This window comes from Eleutherodactylus coqui, chromosome 5 (genome assembly GCF_035609145.1).
Source record: "Eleutherodactylus coqui strain aEleCoq1 chromosome 5, aEleCoq1.hap1, whole genome shotgun sequence".
Taxonomy (NCBI): Eukaryota; Metazoa; Chordata; class Amphibia; order Anura; family Eleutherodactylidae; genus Eleutherodactylus; species Eleutherodactylus coqui.
This window is the reverse complement of record NC_089841.1, coordinates 38,179,385-38,203,254: the sequence shown is the minus strand read 5'-3', so window position 1 is coordinate 38,203,254 and position 23,870 is coordinate 38,179,385. Positions and strand designations below refer to the sequence as shown.

General features: G+C 46.4%; 1 pseudogene; it reads right to left on the bottom strand.

Moving 5' to 3' along the window:
• LOC136629107 (zinc finger protein 665-like) overlaps positions 1 to 23,870 on the bottom strand; it is a 53,963-nt pseudogene that overhangs the window by 9,021 nt on the left and 21,072 nt on the right.

Here is a 23,870-nt window from a genome sequence, read left to right as displayed (position 1 = left end):
ATGAGAAATAGTATTTCCTATTTCCCTCGCTGGAGTCCGGGGGACGGTCAAAGAGTTCGTCGTCTGACAGGTCGCCTAGGGATTGCTCAGACTCTGAGCTAGTCAGCGGCATGTGGCTCGGCCTCTTAGTGGCTCTTTTCTCCCGCTGTGCTGGGGGGAGACTAGAGATCGATGCCCGGACCTCTTCACGGATCAGGAATCTAATATCCTCCCTGAAGGCGGCCTGTTCGTCCTTCAGGATTTCTGTAGTACAGTCGGGACATAGGGGCTTTTTATATGTCTCATCAAGTTTTTTGAGACACAGGGCGCATTTCCTGCCCCTTTTTTTAAGGTCTTGTTTAGACCGAGTAGATTCCCTGTCCTGCAAAAATACATGCATGCACATAAGGGAAATAAACCGCCATACAATGCTAAAGCCCCAGCATATCACCCCTGCAATTTGTCACACTTACGGTTTGCAGGGCTTCCATCTCTGGCTCCTTGGTAGTCATCATGCTTAGTAGCGATAGACAGGACCAGAAAGACAGATAAATCCTTCACTGAAGGTATGCTGTCAGTGGAAGTTTTGCCGGGGGGCTTCCATTTTTAAATCTCCCGGTCATTTCCGGGTTCTCTGATGGCGTGTGACGTCACCGCGTCACGTTGCGTCTTCTGGCTCCGCCCCCCGACGGCGCGTCATTGGCTGCGCCCCCTGCCGCTGCGCGAGGACGCGCCGGCATGCCTGGGGGAGAGAGGCATCTGAGCCTATGGCCCGCCGCTCTCCCCCGCCGAGAGAACGCTGTACGGAGCCAAAGGGAGGAAGGAGGGGACTCAGGGACCTGTGGTCCGCCGCTCCGACCATTGCGGTGGTGATCCCCGGGCGGTCAGACCTGTGGCCCGCCGTGCTCCCGGACCGCGCTGACACTCCGGAGGGAAGTTTAAACGGGGAAGCAGCCCTGTGGACCGTCCGCCCCGCTTGTCAGCCAGATTCCTCTTGAACAAAAGTGAGAGGGGAAGCGGCCCTGTGGACCGTCAATGCCGGTGTTATCCTGAAGTTCCTGGAGGGAGCACCTCTTGCATGTCCCTGTAGGGACAGGAAGCACTGGTGAATGGGAGGCAGGAGGAGCCTTTTGAAGTCTCTTGCTTCCTGTCCCTACAAGGTCAAGGTGCAACCTCCAAGTCTGCCGTCAGGATGACGCCGGGAAAAGGATGATTTTTGCCCTACGGTAAAATCCCTTTCTTGTAGCATTCATTGGGGACACAGGACCATGGATGCAGGCATGACACTAAGAATAAGGGAGATGGAATAAATCCTCCACAGTGCCACCTATTGAAAGGCAGCATTCCTTCAATCAAAGTCAGACTTTTTATACAAGTCTTGTTACAATGACCGGGAATTAGAAGCAAAGCCAGACCCCATGTACATACAGCTGTTTCCGGGTTATTGCCCTTCATCAGTGTACAGTAGGAGTCTGGCTTTTGCTAGTGAGAGGCCTGGGACGGGGGTCAGAAACACTCTTTTCTCCTTAGGGAGAGCAACTATATACTATAAACTAAGTGAGGAGACTCAAATGGCCACGCACGCTCCTCTGGGTAATATGCAAATAAGGGAGATGGAATAAATCCTCCACAGTGCCACCTATTGAAAGGCAGCATTCCTTCAGTCAAAGTCAGACTTTTTATACAAGTCTTGTTACAATGACCGGGAATTAGAAGCAGAGCCAGACCCCATGTACATACAGCTGTTTCCGGGTTATTGCCCTTCATCAGTGTACAGTAGGAGTCTGGCTTTTGCTAGTGAGAGGCCTGGGACGGGGGTCAGAAACACTCTTTTCTCCTTAGGGAGATCAACTATATACTATAAACTAAGTGAGGAGACTCAAATGGCCACGCACGCTCCTCTGGGTAATATGCAAATAAGGGAGATGGAATAAATCCTCCACAGTGCCACCTATTGAAAGGCAGCATTCCTTCAATCAAAGTCAGACTTTGAAGGGCAATAACCCGGAAACAGCTGTATGTACATGGGGTCTGGCTTTGCTTCTAATTCCCGGTCATTGTAACAAGACTTGTATAAAAAGTCTGACTTTGATTGAAGGAATGCTGCCTTTCAATAGGTGGCACTGTGGAGGATTTATTCCATCTCCCTTATTTGCATATTACCCAGAGGAGCGTGCGTGGCCATTTGAGTCTCCTCATTTAGTTTATAGTATATAGTTGCTCTCCCTAAGGAGAAAAGAGTGTTTCTGACTAAGAATAAGAAAATGTTGGCTGTTCCTATGCAGGTCATACCCAGACTACAGGCACTTAGTTAAATATTCTGTATGCCAGCAGTAGAAGCGCATGCTTCAAAGAAACCAATGTCAGAAGACAAAAGTATAGAATAAACCCAAGAATATGCAACAAATGGGAAGGGCATAATAGCATGAGAAGAAAAATGGTAGGATGCGTGGTCCCTCAATAAAGACTACAAGAAAGGATTTTACAGTAAAACAAAAATCCTTTTTTCTCAATGGTTTCATCAGGGGACACAAGATTATGGAATGCATCCATTAAGAAAGTGAGGTCCCAAAAGACTAAGAAGTGTTTACACAGAAACTGTAAGTGCATCGTCTTGGAGAAATGCTTTGACATAGGACTCAGAGACTAAAGGCTATTATAAAAAAAATGGACAAGGCAGAAAGCTTATTTCATAGAAATGAGGTCTAAGTTCGCATTCAAGCCAGACTGGAAGAAAGAGATCAGAAAAAGAAAACCCTATGGGGGGACATGGCCTCTCTCCTCACACCCCTGAAGATAAGGGTGGTAAATCAAGGATAAAGACTGTTTCCTTGCCTTGAGAAACCCCTGTCTGAATGACCATGTCAGGTAGCAAATGAGGACCTGTTTTGACAAACAATGGTTTGGCTTTGGGCTAGATCTAGATGCAATACCTGGGAGAACCCCAGTTTTCACATTTTACCCCTTCAACTGGGTCTTCACTGTGAGTTCCCCAAGCCATTACCTACAGAAGTAGTCTTAGTTGTGTGGCATCTGATGCTATAGAAGATCTTGGGGTGTGAATACAGATATAACCAGTAGATAAGCGGAGATCAGGGCAGGCAATATGTACTGAACTTCACTATGGAGATCAGACAAGACGTCAAGACTTGCAGAAGAGGTTCAATATGCTGAACAGTCTTGGTTAGGGCAGGCAGCGGTTAGCGTGGTCCAATAAACATATCCAAGATCAGGAATGGAAGAGTCAGGAAATCATAAAATCACACTAATAATTTGCAACAGGCTTCCACATGTGGAGGAACCAAATTACTTAGGCATCCTATGTAGGAGGGATGCATAATGCAGCTAGGGCCGACAGGCGTTTGGTCCAGGGATGGTTTAGCAGAGCCTGCTCTGGCCCTTTAAGAATGCTGCTGTCCTAAGGGTTGAGATAGTGCAGCCTATCTGGATGGAGCCCTGAGCATAGAAGATTGGCAACCTGAGCAATTAAGTCGCTCCCCAACAGGAAATCACCAGGCGTGGATGGGCTTCCTGGGGAGTGGTATAAAAAGAATGTGGAACTCCTGGGCCCACGAATCCTAACATTGTACAACTCTATCATGCGGGAGGGGGCTCTGCCGGATACCATGTGCAAGGCCCTAATAGTCATGATCCCTAAAACTGGAAAGGACCATACGGACTGCGGCTCTTATCGCCCTATTTCACTCCTTAATAACAACGCTACAATTCTTGCTAAAATATTTTCGACGTGTATAAACTCAGTTCTTGGGGAGATTATACACACTGACCAGTCTGGCTTTATGCCTGGCAAAAGCACAGACATGAACCTGAGGCGACTTTTCGACCATCTGTCATATAAGCACACTAACTGTGGAAAGCGCACCTCGGCGTTTATACACCAGGCAAAGGCTTTTGACTCAGTAGAGTGGAAGTACCTGTGGGCAGTGATGCAGCGGTTTGGCTTCGGGCCAACCTTTATTAAGTGGGTAGGAAACTTATACGATTCCCCGGTGGCCAATATCAAAACCAATATTCCCATTTCTGCCCTGTTTTCCCTGGGTAGAAGTACAAGGCAGGGCTGCCCTCTGTTCCCCGCTTTTTTTGTCCCTTGCCATAGAGCCTCTTGTGATCCAGGTCCGAACATCCCCGACAGTAAAGGGGTTTAAACTGAGCAATTATGAAGAGCGCATTGAACTTTATGCGGATGGCACTCTCCTCTTTCTCCAGGACGTGGAGTCTTTCCCTCACTCTGGCATCAAGGTGAATTGGGACAAGTGGATCCTGCGGCCGCTGAGCTTTCGCTGCCCTCCCTGGTAAGTTGGACAATTCAGACAACTTATTTTGGTATAAAGGTGTCAGCAGAGATCTCTACTTTTTACGACTCTAACCTGGTTCCTCTACTGGGCTGGGCTGAGGAAATGGCGATGCACTGGGCCTATCTCCCACTTACTCTGGTGGGCAGAATAAATTTGCTAAAAATGAAACTGCTGCCGAAATTTCTGTACATATTGCATAACTCCCCTACGTTAGTTCCAAAAAAGTTTTTACTATGCTTCGTGAGATTGTGCTACGTATTTTGTGAAGGGGCGCCCCAGCCAGGATTAGATTAGAGACTCTGTGTCTTCAGTTGAGCGTGGGAGGATTAGCCTTACCACATTTTTACTATTATTATTTGGCTGGCCACTTGGTATACGCGGGATGGTGGCTGTCTTCGTCAGACTATAATCCAGTGGTGCGCCTGGAGTGTAGAGTGTTGGGCCTCGCCCAGAGCCTGCGGGGGCTGCTGCTGAGTGGTCCCTCGTCTTCTGTTGTATCTTTGCCCGCCCCCATGCTGGTGACACTTGAGATCTGGCATCATGCCTTGCAGCTGTCCACTGAGGAGGGGGCCACGTAGTCCCCACATACCACCCTTTGGAATAATCCCAGTTTGCTGTACTTTCAACGTTTTCCGGAGTCTGCTTTTTGGAGACTTCGGGGCGTCAATGTCCTCTCTATTATAGTCAGTGAGGGTGCGTTCTGCACCTTCCTTCAGCTGCAGATAACCCATGGCCTGCCTGAGAATTCCTACTTTAGGTATTACCAGCTGTGGAATGTAGTCAGGGTCCAATTTGGGGGTCTATCCATTTCACAGTCTCTGACGCGGCTGGAGGGCTTGGCCCAGATGTGCAACCTTATTAAACCACTGTCGAGCATCTATGCCCATTTACCGCAACATCTCACCCCGCCCCGCAGAAATAGGTGGCTGATATCCCTGATGTGATGTCGGGGGAAGATGAGGACATACTTAGGGGTTCTGGTCCCCCTTTGGTTAGCGCTAGAGACAGACTCATCCAGGTCAAATTTTTGCACTGCATATACTATACCCCCTCCAGGCTGTGCACTATCGGTCTGCTCTCTTCGGCGATATGCCCACGATGTCTAATTGCGGATGGGACTATCATGCACGTGTTTTGGGTGTGCAGTCTTGCAAGACTACTGGAGGGACGTTCTGGTATTTATGGAAACACATTTGGGGGCCCCAAGGATCATTCACCCTGGAGTGTGCCTCGTTGGGCTTGTTGGAGACCTACCAGTGGCTGCAGCAACTCACACATTGTATAAGTTGCTGCTTTTTATGCCAAGAAAGTAATTTTGCTAAACTGGAAACACCCGGGGAGGCCAACCAGAAATGCATGGGTCCGTGTGGTCAATTCTGAAATCCCAATGTACAAACTGACGTATATGGCCAGGGTATGCCCAGAGAAATTTGATAAGATCTGGGGTAGTTGGGTGAACTGTCCCACGACAGCAGTGGGAGAGTCTGTCTAGGTGTTAAGAGGAAAATAAATTGAAGGACACCTGCTTAACTTGTCTTTCAAGTTAAAATTCAGTTTTATCTTTCTTTCCCTTTAAGAGTTGTGCCAGGTGGTTGGGGGGAGGGGGTCGTAAAGGGGTTCTTGTTCATTATTTCTATCCCCCCTTTTTTTTAAATTTTTTCTGTTATATCTAGTTCATTTGGAGTTTTTTTCTGTGATTCTGTTGGTTAGCAATAGCTGATAAAGATAAAATATAACGTTTTAGCCAAGCATTATGTGTCCAAAAGGAATGCATGTATATACATGGGTGATGATTATTCTGTCCCGGTATCTATGTAATGTACCACATTGTTGAATTCGGCACCTGCGATGCCAGTTGCCTGTGTTTATATTGGGCACTATCTTTTGGCTACACAAAAATTCCATTAGAAAAAAATAGCAGAGGACCCACGCTGCCACTTTTATGGTCTCACTGATGATTTATGCATGTCACAGCCATGCCATCTTCTGTCTGGATGTGAAATGGATGCTCCATAATGGCTACTTGTCAACAGCAGACAGAAAGATTGTTCCAGAATGTTGATAGACAGACAGCTTCTGGAGGTGACCAGTGACCCCCAACCATAAGATGAAGAAACAATACCCCCCTGCTCAAACTATTAGTATCTGTTGTTAGGATGAGTCAGCAGGCTGGGAGGAAGAAGCATCCCAGGAGAATCCAGGGGGAAGGAGAGCCACCACAACAGAGATCACCACACCTGAGCAGGGAGGTGATTGTGGAAGTCAAAAGACAAGAGAGACCAGTCCTAACTGTATTGAATGACCCTCTGATAGGACCTGGCATGGAATTGGGCAAAGGGAACCACTTCCATTGTGCCCACTATATTGGCCAGGATCCTCATACAAAAGCAAAGCAGATGACAAGGATCCAGTCTCCAGGAATGAACTTTGGACTGAAGAGCATGTCTCTGTTCACTAGGAGAAGGACATAAACTGATGACATGTGGAACAGCCTCACCAAAACAGATTGCACTAGGAAGGAACGAGGCAGGACTTTCATTTACTGACAATCAAAATGAGTGTCTCCATGGTGATCCATAGACTACAGATTCCTCAAGGGTGCTTTCATGAAGATGTCATAAAGCTTTGAGATGACCACAACTCCTTTGAACCGCAGAATCACCTTGTTTGCCATGCTGGCTTTTTGGTGAGGACATATTACTAATATATTTATATAATATACTGTGGGAGTGCAGTATCAAAATGGTCTGCAAAGAGTGCTAGACCGAGCCATTCTGCTACCTGCAAAATCCAACCAGACAGATGACTTTTGGAAGACAGTCTTATATCAGCCATCATGAACGATTATATAGATGTGAAAGCCCTCACTGACTGGCCACTAATTCTCTAACGTCCCGGTGTCGTACAAACATAAAACTTGGCACAAAAGTTTAGGTCCTAAATAGGAAAAGTAAAGGGGTCATAAATTGCTTAGTCACTGCTAAGTGCAAAAGTATTGACAACCCTATGTAATATAACTAATTTAATTCTCTAACTTCCTGGTGTCATACAAACAACTAAAGTGAAAGGGTCACAACTCAATTACTCAATGACAATTGCAAAAGTAAGTGCACCCTTATGTAATATAAGTTCCTGGTGCCATACAAGCATCAATTTTACCCGAGCATTCTTTAGGTCCTAAGTGAGGAGAATGGGAGGGGTGGCACATTCTGCAGAGGGACATCAGTACATGCAGCCTGAGAAGAATTTAATGCTCCTCTATGTGAATACCTATTTTATTCCTCGGTTCCTTTAAAGTAATCACATCTTGATAACATTTTTTGTGCAAACTACATGTAAATACCTGCATGAAATTAACTCGGGTGTAGCCGGGTATTTTATCTAGTTTGTATATAATTTTTAACATGATGGTCAGCCAAAATGGTCAAGTTACTGCAGACCAGTAGTCATACTGCCCTGATGACTGTGGGCCTGCAGTCTGATATATCTACTTCCACTTACAGGCTTACAGGATGAACCAGCTGGGAGGACGGGGCCCGGACTGCAGGATCTGTCATCCCCAATAATCCCACAGACCACAGAATAACATATCTGCAGCCGCTGACCGAGGAGAATCTGTGACTCCTCTCTGCTGTATTTAGTGGTTACTACTCACCTGGGCGGTTATCTGTAGGAATCTCCTCTTTACACCGCTGATCGCCCCTCACATTTTTCTTTGTAGTATTAATATTGGTCAGATCTTCATCCCGATATAAAAGCTGTGAAACAAATATAGTAAAAGTCAGCAGACAGTTGGAGAAGTCATGTGGAAGGTTTTACATGATAAGAAAAGATCATTAGGGGGGGCGTGGCCTGCGACCAAGATGGCCGGTCGCACTTAAGTGAAGCTCCCCAGGGGACCCCTTAAAATCCTGCCAAAATCCTGGCCTAATTTGCTCCACTCACCTCCCTGAGGCACCGACGGGACCTGCACACCCTGCTGCAGCTGCGGAGCGAGGAACAGCGGCGCCTCCAGGCTCCCACCGGACGGCGGGAAGCTCGGAGCGAGGCGCGGGAGTAACTGCTCGCCATCGCCCTGCCGGCACTCTCAGCCACGACCCGGTGGCGCTGCGCGACAGAGCCGCTAGACGCGCATACCCCCGCTACACCTTTGGGACCAGCCCCCGGCATCTGAAGACGGCGGTGCAGCAACCCGCGGCTTTAAAATATCGGCGGCGCAAACGGCCGCGCCGGACCACGCCGCCCAGCCCCCCCCCCGCGATCAGTGCGGCCGCACACAGCCCTAGACAGGGGCCATCTCCCGGTCTCCGACGGGACACCTCGGCTGAAGCGCCGGGAATTAATCCTGCTGCCGGATCGCTCCTGTAACGTCCCGCTGACGGAGCCCCGGACGAACCCTCTGCCTGCAAGCCCTGAGCACACCACGTGCTGGCTCTTTTCTCCTGCCAGACGGGACTCACCAGACCAACGGCACGCCGGCCGGAGCTGCCGCGCTGCTGCGCTGTACCAGCCTGCTCGCCGGAGCACAAACCCTCGGCAAGCTCCATCCACCGCTGAGCCCCTGTTCTGGGAGACCAAGAACTGTGAGTAAACCTGGGAGCCATTGCCCGGGAGATTGACATCCCCTGGGCTACATTGGGGGAGGGGGTTGCCCGGCGCACGGGGAGCGGCACCCAGATAAAGCCCTTGGCAGGACACCCCATAAGACAGCAGAGGCTGCATCGCAGCCCCCCACAAATCCGGGCACCCGAGACAGCCGCTGACAAACGGCGCAAAAGACAGCGGGAATAACTGGCCTATTAAGGCATCTACCTGAGGCCCGAGGGCTATCTCCCTGGAGTCACCCCAAGACCCTTACCGAACCTCTGGGGCCTAATCTTCACGCCTTCGTTAAATACCACCTCCCGCAAGACCGACAGGACCGTAATCCAGGCCCTCATACAACGTTTCAGGGCCCACAGCCTACACCCTCAGCGGCTGACTGTGCCCGACTAACACCGCCGGGTGTCTCAAGCCACTCAGCTCTTCAAAACAGTACGGGCAGGGCCCCTCTCCAGCCCCATACACCCTCTCTCAATAGCATCGCAGAGCCTCGCTCTTACAGCCTCAATTATCTTTCTCGCTTAATATCTGTTCAACATGAGTACCCGAGCCAAAGGTAGCACTGCAGCCGAGAAACTTAAAGAATTCTCCCGGACAGAAACACCTGAACACTCACCACGTCCTTCGCGTACTACCCAGGCGAGAGAGAGCGAGACAGACCTGGGGCAACCCCCAGAACCCACTATGCGACAACTTCTTGAAGCTATCAATGCCTGCAAATCCTCTCTCACGGGCAAAATAGACGAAATCAAAGCAGATGTTTCCCTCCTGAGGCAGGACTTACATAATATGCGAGGCAGAATGAGCGAGATGGAAGACCGCGTTTCTAATATTGAAGACTCCCTGAGACCACTCCCAGCAGCAATACACAAAGCTACCAAACAGTCAGAATTCTGCCAGTCCAAGATGGACGACTTAGAAAATCGCCTCCGCCGTAATAACCTACGGATAATTGGCCTGCCAGAACGAGCGGAGGGCTCCCAACCGGAGACATTTACAGAGAACTGGCTAAAATCTATACTGGGGAACGACATCTTCTCGGCCTCCTTCACCGTGGAGAGAGCCCATCGTGTACCAGCCAAACCTCCGCCCCCGGGGGCCCCCCCGCGCCCCTTCCTGGCAAGGATTCTAAACTGCAGAGACCGTGACATCGCACTGCGTCAAGCTAGAGTTAAAGGCCCACTTAAATACAACAATTCGGTGATCTCCATCTTTCCTGACTTTTCCGCGGACTTACAGAAGACTTACAGAAGCAGAGAGCCACCTTCATAGAGGTCAAGAAAAAATTCAAGGACAGAAACATCCCTTACTCCATGGCCTACCCTGCCCGTCTGCGCATCGTAGCGGACGGAAAAGCCCACTTCATGCAATCACCAGCCGAAGCCATGGAATGGCTCCAGATGCATCCCAGACTATCCGCGGACGCTGGTTCCTGAATACGCCGTAGCTATACTCTAAATCTTACTTACAATGTTATTTGTATAATTCCCCTGGCCTACTGGGAACAATGTGCAATTAATATTTAACAACTCCCAAATCGGGATTCTAGCACATAATAAATAAGACGCAAAAAATGTATTAGTCTCAGTCGATGCCACCACTTCCCTTAAGGCCATAGGAATTTCCCCTACTCGCAACAACCGTTACTCTCTCGTTAGAGCGTAACTTAAAGTTTTTCCTCTTGACATTCCCGCTATAATAGTCAAACGGAATGTCACATGTTAAATGTTTGTGTGATTATAGTTCAGTTTTAGTTAAATTCCCGGAGAGTCCGCGCTGGTGCCATTATTCCACCATTACATGTAAAATGCTGTCGCTCTTAAATACCCCACTTGGGAACTACCGACCTACACCACCTAAATGTCGTTAACATGTTTTAGCTGGAATGTGAGAGGCCTGGGTACCACCGCCAAGCGCAAGGCTGTGTTTTCATACATTAAACAATTTAACCCTCACATTGTATGTCTACAGGAAACTCATCTCACCATAGAAAGAGCCGAACTTCTTAAAAAACCTTGGGTCCAATGGGTAAGCCACTCCTTTCACACCTCCTCCTCTAGGGGGGTATCACTCCTTATCCATAAAGCAGTCAGATGGAACCCTATTAGCACCCGTAGAGACCCAGAAGGGAGATTCACCTTCGTATATGCTGAAATAGACTCTAAGCCCTATACCATTTTATGTATATATAACCCACCCCATAACAATCAATATCCATTGCAAGCGGCCATAGCATTCGCCCACCAATACCCCCTGGCAAATGTCATCTGTATGGGGGACCTCAATCAGGTAATGGATTCGGATATAGACAGGTTCCATGCATCTTCCACAGCCCTGGCCACAGCTAAATCTCCCCTGCAACAGCTAATTGATGGTGTGGGATGGGTGGATCTCTGGCGCATCAATCACCCCACTACCCAGGAATACACTTGCCACTCCCAGGGACATAATACTCTGTCCAGAATTGATTATATATTCGGCTCCCCAGCTCTAGCAATTCACCTATCCAGCATAACACACTGCCCGCGAGGCATCTCGGATCACTGCCCGTTATTACTATCCTTAAAATTTCCCCAATATAAGATCATCCCCACCTGGAAAATCCATCCATTCTGGCTTAAACTCATCGATACTGAAGACCAAACACCCGCCCATATAGCAACCTTTCTGGACTTCCACAACAACAACACCCACTATGCCCTGAAATGGGATACCCTCAAAGCTTACCTTAGGGGTTGTTTAAAATCTGCCATCACCCATATTAAAAAAACCACATCCCAGTCCGACCGCGATATTGAGGCCCGGGCTGTGGAGGCGGAAAGATTATATATTTCAGACCCTACAGACTCCAACAAAGTAGCATGGCTTGGCATGTCCCGCCTTCATAAAATTCAAATCCACGAAAAAACCAAACGCAAACTATTCTTTACCAAACATTATTACTTTGAATTGGGGAACCAATCAAGCCACCTTCTGGCTAATCTCATCAGACGAGAGGGCCAGTCCAACACTATCCTTAAAATCCAAAATACACAAGACGAGATGCTCACCGACGCCCAGTCCATCACAGAACGATTTAGGGAATTCTACGCCAATCTCTACAACTCCTCTACTAACAAATCCACTACAGACTCCCTCAACTACCTTCAAGATCTGGTATTCCCAACACTCGATGCCGACCAAACTGCGCTTCTAGAGGCTCCTATTTCCCTAGAAGAAATTCAGCAAACCATCCAAGATATGGCACTGAACAAATCCCCGGGCCCAGATGGCCTTCCCATTGAAGTATACCAAAAATATAGCGAACACCTCACCCCATTACTACTCGAAACATTACTCCAGGCCCAGCTAGGCAACTCCCTTCCCCCCTCATTTTATAAAGCCACCATAATCGTTTTACTAAAGCTTAACAAAAACCCACTAGATTGTAGCTCCTATCGACCCATATCGCTAGTTAACGCAGACTATAAAATTCTAACCAAAGTCCTAGCAACTAGACTAAACCAAGTTATTCTCTCTATTATACACCCAGACCAAACTGGCTTCATGCCTTGGAAGTCTACAACGATCAATATACGGAAGATCCAAACCGCCATTCAGATTGGTACTAAATTTAATATGCCCTGGGCCCTCGCATCACTAGACATGATGAAAGCCTTCGACTCCCTGGAGTGGAGCTTTCTGGAGGCCTGCCTCCACCGCTTCGGTTTCGGTCCCCAGTTCATACACTGGATCAGGATCATATATAAATCCCCAAGCGCTAACGTGTCTGTGAACGGTATTCCATCGGCTGATTTCTCGCTGACCAGGGGCACCCGTCAGGGCTGCCCGCTATCCCCGGCTTTATTCGCCATAGCCATAGAGGCTCTGGCGATTCGCCTGAGATCCACTCCTGCCGTGACCGGAATCGAGTGGGGGGGCCTGGAGAGTAAGGTAGGCCTTTATGCCGATGACACGATCCTTTTCTTATCTAACCCTGAAACCTCCTTCCCCCAGGCCCTACACCACATAGACAAATTCGCCCAATACTCAGGTCTACAAGTTAACTGGTCCAAATCCACGATCCTATATATGGATCAGAATCCTGTGATAGACCCCTCAGTAGCTAGATATGGCATGGCGGTGGTATCCACGTTTAAATATCTTGGGATAAATATAACCCGAAACCACAACAAAGCCTTGGAAGAAAACATTAACCCTCTATTTGAAACCATTAGACACAAACTTAAACAATGGTCCAGGTTGCCCCTATCAGTTGCAGGACGCATTAACCTAGTCAAAATGGCTATACAGCCGAAATGCCTATATATACTACAACACATGCCTACGATAGTCCCCAAACGATACTTCCATTCCCTAAACTCCCACATCTCCTCATTTATTTGGGGCTCATCGAGACCCAAACTAAGTCTAATGTCACTGCAGAGACCCAAGAACCAGGCTGGAATGTCCCTCCCAGACCTCAGACTATATTATCTAGCTGGCCAGCTTCGTAATATCCGTCCGTGGTTCCAAAACACAGGAAAACCCACCACAGACCAATACCTTGAACATCAAGTGAAGGGCGGCAATCTGTTGGCGTATCTGGAGTTCCCTGATTGTTCAAACCCCTCAGATTTATTGCCAATCCACAGACTGGCGCTGAGTGTATGGAGAGAAACAAAATCTATCCAGAGATTCGATGATACGGTATCCGATCTACCTCTCTGGAACAATCCAGGCCTGGCGGCTCTGCAGTCAGTCCCAGACCCCCAATATTGGAGGGGCCTAGGGGTCATCTCGCTGAGAGATGTATACACAGATGGTATACTCCCTACATTCACTCAGCTGCGCGACTCAATACAATCCCCACACCTCCAGCTATTCAGATTTTTTCAACTCAGGCACGCACTGACCACTCAGTTCCCCCCCAATTCTACTCAGATATCCAATTTCCCTACCATCGGAATCCTTAAATCTCAGGGCCCCAAGGGCTTGATTTTGGCACTCTATACACATTTGCTTTCAGCCAAAATAAGCCACAACCCGCTTCCAGTCTTTAATAAATGGACCCTCGCTATCCCATCTCTTACAACTGATGATTGGACAGACATCATGGAATCCCACCTGTCTGTCTCTCCTGCCGTGAATAATAAACTGATCCAACTATATATAATCCATCAAGCTTATCTCACCCCTAGCCGATTACACAAAATGGGCAACATCCCATCAAACTCATGCCACAGATGCCACCAACCCGGGGCGAATTTCTGGCATCTAATCTGGGATTGCCCACCAATAAACAACTTCTGGTCTGACATTACAGCCTTTACAAACTCACTTTTACTATCCCCATTTACTATATCAATGGATCCCAGGATAATTCTATTTGGTTTACTGCCGGAAGATCAATGGCCCAAATATACACGCATCTTTCTCAAGAAAATATTGTTCCTGGCCCGCAAGGTGGTAGTACTGCATTGGATGGCTGCAGACCCACCCCTTCTAACACAATGGATAAAATTAATAAATGATGTCACTCCATTTGAAAAAATTATCTATAAGAACAGGGGATGCCCTGGCAGGTTTCAAGAGATCTGGGGCCTTTGGCTCATCAACCGACAAACTTTATTAGCAACCTGAGTTTTATCCAGACTCTTATCCTTCCCCTCCCCCATCTACACTCCACATGTTCCTTATCCCTACCCACATTCCATTTGTATCTCTGATATATCCCCCTTGTCTTTTTCATAAGGCATTGAGCGACTGCCCGGCGCGGGCTTCCCAATACTCCCTCCCCCCCCTTACTGTTATTCAACTGTTTAGTAAGCAACCAAGTTAAATTAAACAAAAAAGCAATATTTTAATGTCCAGTTTATGTAGGTGCAGAACAAATTTAATTGTATTTGTACGCATATATATTATTCACAAAGAAATACTCAATGCTATGTACAATGCTTTTATCTAAACAAATGTGCTCTGTACCGTAATTCTGTATTCTGTTAAATAAAACAAAGTTAAAAAAAAAAAAAGAAAAGATCATTAATCATCAGGAGGACCTAAAATGACCTGACAGGAGTAGTTATCTGAGCAACATATCTGCAGGTCTAGAAGCCGGATATATAGATTAGATGGCGACTCAATGACCCCCCCTCAGAAATATGTCTACCATCCGCCTGCCCTAAAAAAAAAGTTGTCGGGATACAATGAGACTTTCTCTGTGTGATTGTAATGTTGATATAGTGATTACAATCTCAAAGCAAAAGGAAAATTTATTGCAGAAAACTGACCCCCTAAAGGGAGGTTCTAGTACCCTGTTGTAGTGCCTCTAGCTTGAATACAAAATGTGATACAGGAAGGAATGGAGGCTCTAGGACCCCGTTTGGCTGCCTCTAGCTTTGACACAAGATGTGATACGGGTGGGCATGAAGGTATACAGGTTCTGTGTTGTATCAACCAGCATATCACAGTGCATTAGCTCTGAGTCTGTAGATCATACAAACTCATAGGCTGTCGAAGTTGGAAATCCAGATGGTCCTATGCACCTTCAATTGGCAATTAATCAGGTGACCGGGCAGACCACGGTGGAGGTGGAGGTCAAAGGAGATGTACCCGATGGGTGCCTCGATACCAAATGTTCTTCAGCCGAGTTCCTGGAAATGGTTCTGATAGACACGGGCCAACTGTCTCTAGATTGCAGTCAACAAAACAGTAGAAGCTACTTGTGCTTGGTGAATGATCAGAAGATTCTCTCTTATTTCTGGTCTGTTGAGGGCATCCTGACACCGGTCACCTGTTTGCATCTTTACACATTCCTTGGTACCCGCACGTCCTAACATTTTTTTCAGAATGGACCAGGTGGCGGGAAATTTGTTGATACGACCATCCAGCTTATGGCATTCCAATAATGCACCACAACTCTGTAAACTGGGTGAAATCTCTTTGATTCCATCATAGAGGTGTCTAGTGGTCAACAAGTTCTACAAAAGTGGAGAACGAAGTCACTTCACACAAGAAGCCTCTGAGAGCCTCTTATAAGGCAACAGTGGAACCATTGTTAGGGCCTCAAGTGGCAAGACTAATCATCTAATCATCATGCCACAACTCTGATCATTTGTATATATGTCTGAGATGTAACTGCATGCTGAGTTTTGCAGCAAAATAACAACTTCTAGGGGCGGGATTATTTTATTTTTCTTTTACAAAGAGTGTTATAAAGACTGAAGACAAGAGCTTCACAGCCTTCTACAGATCAGAGGGACATCTACCTGATGGTCCTGTGGAAGAAGAGGACGGGGACATCTCTCTGGTGGGCTTCTCTTACTGGATGGAACTGCAGGAAACACAGACAGACACTGAAGTCATTCATTACATACAGATAATAAAGTCCCCATGTATTTAGTCCTGTTTATTACCTGGTGATGGGAGCGGCTGGCGGGTCTCCATCATAGCGTCCTTGTACAGATCCTTGTGTCCTTCTAAATACTCCCACTCCTCCATGGAGAAATAGACAGCGACATCCTGACACCTTATAGGAACCTGACAACACAATATACAGTCATCACCCAGAAGCCTCCAGTGCTGTCACTGTATAATGTCCCAGCATTCCCTGCAGCGTCACCTCTCCAGTCAGCAGCTCAATCATCTTGTTGGTGAGTTCTAGAATCTTCTGTACATTGATGTCCTCATGTATCAGTGGGCGAGGTGGGGGCCCAGTGATCGGGTTTATGGTTCTCCCCGATCCATCACCAAGAGGGGTCCGACAGCCATCACTAGAGGTCTTTTTCACTACTGTGTAATCCTGTACATGGGGAGACAATAATAAATATCATTACAATAATTTCTAGAGTCCATCACCTCTCATGTGACATCATCCGTTATTACTATAGATAAGAATGATGTAATGTGACATCATCAGAATCTCTCACCTCTCCAATGACATCATCAGTTATTACCATTGATAAGAGTGATGTAATGCAACATCAGAATCTCTCACCTCTCCAGTAAGCTGGAAGAGTATCTCTAGGGCTAGATTTATCATTCTCCTTGCCATCTTGTTCCTGTCCTTCTCCATCCTTGATCCAAAGGTGTATACACCTGAAAAGAAATATGAACCAATATTAAAACCAGAAAAAGCTAACATAACAATATACAATTACAGGAGGTATGTAAGAGAAACAGAAAGATAATAAAGTGCAGATTTTCTCTTCTCTTTATTTGTATGAATTGGAACATGAGATGAATATCTTGTCAGGACAGTTCCTCCATGTTTTAGGATGTCAGACCTTCCCATGATCACTACATCCAATCACTGGCCACAATGGTAAGGTCATTATATATATGCAAAAGCCCTCACTGACTAACTCACTTGCCACCAATTCTCTAACTTCCCGATGTCATACAAATGTAAAATTTGGCAGGAGCATTCTTTAGGTCCTAAATAGGAAAAGTAAAGGGGTCACAACTTTATTATTCAATTTTAAGTGCAAAAGTAAGTGGCCCCATATGTTATGTATCTAACTTAATTCTCTAACTTCCCGATTTCATACAAACTTCCAAATTTAACACGACCATTCTTTAGGTCATAAATAGGAAAAGTAAAAGGGCTCACAACTTAATTATTCAATTCTATGCGGAAAGTAAGTGACCACCTATGTAATGTAACTAGAGATGAGCGAGCGTACTCGGAAAAGCACTACTTGTCCGAGGAATTTGTTTTATCCGAGTATCGCTGTGCTCGTCTCTGAAGATTCGGGTGCCGGCACGGAGCGGGGAGCTGCAGGGGAGAGCGGGGAGGAACGGAGGTAAGATCTTTCTCTCCCTCTCTCCCGCCCGCTCTCCCCTGCTCCCCGCTGCGACTCACCTGTCAGCCGCAGCGGCACCCGAATCTTCAGACCCGAGCACAGCGATACTCGGATAAAGCACATTACTCGAGTGAGTAGTGCTTTTCCGAGTACGCTCGCTCATCTCTAAATGTAACTAATAGCGCACATCTGTACCGCACAATTGCGATATTTGCATGACCATTCTTCATGTCCTAAAAAGGAGAAGGGTCGCAACATCAAAATTATATTCTATGTGTGAAAAACTGAAAATCCACAATACATGAGATAGTTCTTTTCTCAGAAACCATAAAGCCTAGGGAAATTATTTGTATACTAAGGAGAATTTACCTCACCAATATGTGTCTATACTGAGGAGAATCTAACTGACCTCTCTGTTCGCATATACTGAAAGACTGTAAATAACATAAGGAAGTGGCCATGTACTGTAAGGATGGTGCATGCCTTTAAGGCTAAGAAGGGGCTGCAACCTCCAGTCTGAGGGTAAATCTGAATAAAAAGGGTGTTACCTTTAAGGCTACAAAGTGAGGAGAGTGGGAAGGGCGGCACATTCTGCAGAGGGACATCAGTACATGCAGTCTGAGGAGAATCTAACTCTCCTCTATGTGTATACACATTTTTATCCTCGGTTCCTCTGAAGTAACCATAACTTCATAAAATTTTCAGTGCGAACAACAGGTGAACACCTGTACCAAATTAACTTGGGCAAAGCCGGGTATATCAGCTAGTCTCAAAGATCTTATAGTATCATCAAATGTCCAATCACAAGCTAAAATACAGAGATGTCATTATATATAATATACAAGATCCATGAAATATATATGTATTACAACAGTCAGCAGTGTCTAAGGAACAATTATAAGATATCTAACGTTTAAATATATATTAGAACATAGCACAGAAGTGTATATTCAGCCCAGGAGCTATGGGATGCAACAGCTTGGGCAGCTGTGAGTCCAGCCGACGACAACTAGATAACTGGACACATAGTGTTGTTTGTTGGCAATAGATGCCAGTATGGATAACTGACGGGACAGGGGAGGAGAACCTCTAGATGACACTGATGATGACAACAAGACTGGACAGCCTGTGGATGAGGCCTGGCTACTAGACAGATGACCGGGATCTGGAGCAGCAGCAAGGTCTTGTCCACATTGTGGGGCATACCGATTGACAATGTGATCTTGTGATGCCGCTCCATGTGATCAGGTAGACCCGCAGTTCCTACATTTGTGCCCTGACCACGTCTTACTTTCTGCTTGTAGATTTGTGCCATATTTTGTTCTTCCAGGGAGCTACAGAAGAACTGCTGTACTGCAGAGTACCGGGAAGAACTTGTATTCCTACCAGCCCCCCAGCTTGCCCCGCCTTTGGCAGAATTTCTTCTGGAGCCTTCAACAGCAGCAGCAGTGTTGCAGTCACCACTCTTAAATGGATCATACCAACAGGCCTTCCCTGGGGAGGTCTTACAGATGTTCTGGCTCTACCATAACTGAGTTCCTTATCCCTGCTAGTACCGCCACTACCCTCCTCCTTTGACAATGTCATCACCCGGTTCCCACATCCTGTCTAAAACGACATCATCATCAAAGTCTTCATTAACTCCACTGCTTCTGTCAGTTTTTTTGGTGTCTCATGGGTTCCTAGTTTCCAGTCACCATATCCACCTCCATAACTATAACCACCACGTTTATCATCACTTTCACTACCATAGCATTGCATCTTAACAACTGCTTCCTCCTCCACCATCTCCATAGCTCATTCCAAAAGCTGGCTGTCCTCATACAACTTATCATCACTAATATCTTGTTGTTGAGTGCCTTCCTTATCCTTAGCACCCGGGGTGCTGTTACGAAAACAAAAGATGGCGGCACACTAGAAGAGGCAGTGAAAACAGAGGTGATGAAAGGGAAAGGCTAATGCCTCCATCAGTGCACCAAGTAACTATAGAGGAGCAACAATCCACTGAATCCTGGCTTAAAGTAATGATAGATTCTTTCTCCTGAGTTGACCGAGAGCCAACCAGTTCACAATGGCCATATGCTCCACAATAAGACGCCCACTAGAGTAGTTGGACAACCCCGGCTTGCTGATGCTGCTTCTACTATAAGACACATGGCTGCTGCTACTAGTGATGGGCACATGGCTGCTGCTACTAGTGCTGGGCTTGGCACATGGTTGCTAATACTAGTAATAGGCACATGGCTGCTGATACTAGTTGTGGGCACATGGCTGGTGCCAACAGGTGCTGTGTGCTGATGATTTTGGAAGCCTGCCAATAGGCCACAATTTCACTGAAAATGGCTGTAAGGCCTCCAAAGATAAACTCCAGTTCTGCAAGAAAGGTTGTTCTCCTGGATCAACAGAGGAACAAAAGGCTGCTGTCCAGGCCATACCCGTACCTACATCCGTTGCCAAACTCCGCACCTTTCTGGGCCTTGTTTCATACTGCCGCCCATGGATCCACTCTGTTTCCTCTCTTATGCAGCCACTCTATGACTGTCTTTCAATCGTTCTTTTCTCTCACCCCTGAAGCAGCTCTCTAGCCTTGGGTATTCCCAACTACACTTTACCCTTTACTCTTTTCTGTACTGATCTTTCTGGCCATGTGACGACAGTATTGACACAAAAGCATGGAGGACAACCACAGCCACTTGGATACTACTCCATGAGGCTGGATCCAGTGGCTCGAGGAGCTCCCTCATGTATTTATGCAGTGGCAGCAGTACAGGCAATGGTTGACAAACCTTCTGAGTTGGTATTGGACTACCCCCTAGTGGTCCTCACCCCTCATGACGTCCAGAGCATAATCACGCAAGTGCAACCCAAGCACTTATCTCTGGTCTGTCAGATCCAGCTACAATGTGCTCTTTTCATGCTCCCCTAACATTTCTTTCCAATATTGACTACATTGAACCCGGCTACTCTTTTTTTAATCGAGTATCCCGATTCAAATGGGGGAGGGGGAGGCATAGGTGATCTAGGTATTGCAGATAAGCTATTTTTAAAACATTTTTGCAACAAGATTGCATGATTGTCTAGCATTGATGCAAAAAAACAAACAAACCCAGTTATTGGAACCCACTGTTAACAATGCATATTTTGAGTTTTCTTTTGTAGATGGTATCAGGGTGAGGATTGATGACTCCAAACCGGATATACAGAGGTCTCACAACAAGATGTGCTAAAAGCAGAAGCTCTGCCTCCGCATGTCTTAGTGCAAGAAGCGGAACTGAAGGCCCTCACTGAGGCGAGTAGAGTGGCAGAAGGTAAGACGGCAAACATTTACACTGATTCCCGGTATGCATTTGGCATAGCTCAGGATTATGGCCCAATATGGAAGGCCAGACAGTTTCTTACCTCAGTAGGACAGCCAATTAAGAATGCGCAGTGGTGCAGAGTCTCATGAAGGCCCTACTTCTACCTGACGAAGTGGAGAAGCAAGAAGAAGAAGAAAATACTGACAGCAGAAGTCAGTGATAAAAACTTTGGACATTGACAAAAACTTTGGACATTGATATGCTAAGGACTTTACAGTTACAAGCCAACAAGGAAGAAAAGCAAAAAACGGGCTAAAGATGGGAGCAACAGAACAGGACGGCGTATGGCGAAGTCAGCAGAACTTGCCTACAGCAGTCCCTGTGCCCCATGATGGCCCAACTGGTACACAGAAAAACGCACCTATCAAAAGCAGCAATGACGTCGGCGCTGAACGAGAACGGGTGACACCTGGTTTCTCTGTAGCTGCTGCATCATTTGTCCAGTTTTGCATGGTCTTTGCCATATGCGAGTCAGGACAGAAGTAAAGGGGCCATCTAACACTTGCCTAGACCACTCTACCCATTTCAGAGATTGCAAATTGACTACATTCAGCTCCCACCTGTTGGGAAGTATGAATATGTGCTTGTTGTTCGTGTCTTTTCAGGTTGGAGGCCTACCCTGTTACTAAGTTAAATGAGCAGGTAACCACACAGAAGCTCATGGATGAGGTAATCTGCAGATACAAGGTAAAGGAAGTGAATGAGTTAAACGAAGGTACACACTTCACAGGTGAAATAATGCAACATCATGTCTGCTCTGGGTACATCCCAGGCCTTTTACACACCCTACCATACACAAAGTAGTTGGAAAGTAGACAAGATGAACGGTACCCTAAAATCTAAGATACAAAAGGCAATGGAGAAAAGGGACTAGTGCCTTTTATTAGCCTGTTTCCTCTGTTAGGTACATTCCTAAAAGGAGAAGAGTAAAAAAAAAGTTTTAAAAGATTGTGTATTTAGTTTTTAGAATACTGTCATAGGTTTTCGCTAAGATTTTGCTTTATTTTATCTGCAGTGCACTCTGCTTATGCCACTCAACATGCCAGCGTTACAGTGCCCCCAATCCCGCTACCTTGCCGCCTCTGAAAATGGGAAGTGGGAATAATCACTTTATAGTTTTTTTCTTTTCAGATTGATAGATATCATTATGCACTCGCTAATGAGGCAGGGGTTCAATCATGTTGACCGGTCATAGATAGCTCTAATTTTGCACTCTTTGTGGATGAATCTGGGTATAGTCAAGAAGGCAGGTTCTACACAGGTTATGCAGTGTTTACATCAAGTAGTAAAAGCCGAACCTCTCCTAACCTAATGCCCCGACAATGCAGGTAATCGCACACCGAGCAAAAGGAGAAATCGAGATCCCAGGTGGTAGCTTAGACCTCCACATGTACAGGGATGCCATAGGGGTACCTATGAGGGTACCAGATGAATATAAAGCCAGAGATCAAGTTAAAGCAAAATGGGTCTGGTCCTGTGGTAATTTGACCTACACATATATCCACGCCAATATTTCAGGAGGGCCATGCGCACTGTCCCGGTTAAGTATCCTTATGTACCAAAGACCCGATTGCCATGAACCCACACTTAGGTATCGGAGGAGCATCCACAGCCTGAACGACAGTTGTGAAGGACCACCCACTCTACTGAGTTTTTCAGAACACTCTGTACTGGCTTTCAGTATTGTGGGTACCCCCCCCCCCCCATTGGCCCAGTATAACGCAAGAGTGATTAATGGTTTAGCATGCGACGTAATAAAGGGTCTGAGTGCTACTTTTCTTAGACGTACAAAGCCTTAGGAAAGCTACCCTGCAGAACAGATCCCCCATAGACTATCTCCTTAGAGTTTGAAGAGATGTGTTGTTTTAATCTCACTGATAACTCCGTATCCATCCATCAGAAAATTAATCAACTGAAAGATCTAGCCACTAGCATCAAACAAGGAGTAGATCAAGGGTGGATCAATTAGTTAGTGGGGTCATGGTTTGAGTTTACTCTGATAAAGAAGTTATTAATTATATCTGTCACCATCCTAATTTCTGTTTATTGTTGCGTACAGTGTATTCTAACCCTGATGACTACCTGTTCCACTGTGATGTCCGCCAAGATGTCCACTGTCAATACAGACTCCGTCATCATGAACCTAGAAGACTATGATGATACTGAACCATCCTATACCCCCATGACAGCATTAGCTCCCGTCTACAACACACTCCAGATTTAGGGCCTAATCACCCTCCTCGGAACGAGACAGATGACTACGGGGGACTCAGCCTAGCTGTGGTTCAGTCGCAAGGGCTGTGAAGATCCCCGTCGATCCCCGGAGAGCGTAGCCTGCTCGAAGGGCCTACCACGATCTGGAACGCCGAGGAGGGTCAATGGTTGAGGATTATTACGGGGTAGTGTAGGGACAGTTAGTGTAGTTAGTGTAGTGAAACAGACAGTTTCAAGGGGGGTTAGTAGTGGATATACGCAAAATCTATATTTCTGTGACAGTGGACATACATTTCATATGTAGTGGACAGTGGACCTGTAATAGACAGTTTTACGCATACTATATATTTCTTACCTTCAATATAGCAATAACAGTTTTTTTTCTATCTTGGTTTGCTTATTCACAAATTATATATATATATTTTTATATACCGAATATATCCACTTTCTCGTATATACAATGAAACTCTCCATTTCCCTAAACTCTAACAGACTTTTACAGAAACTAACATTAAGTGGAACATTCTACTTCCCGATTCCTAGCAAACTTTAGGAGAAGCAAGTCAGACACACGTAACCGCAGTCTTAACATTACCACTTTTAACAAACGCACTAGT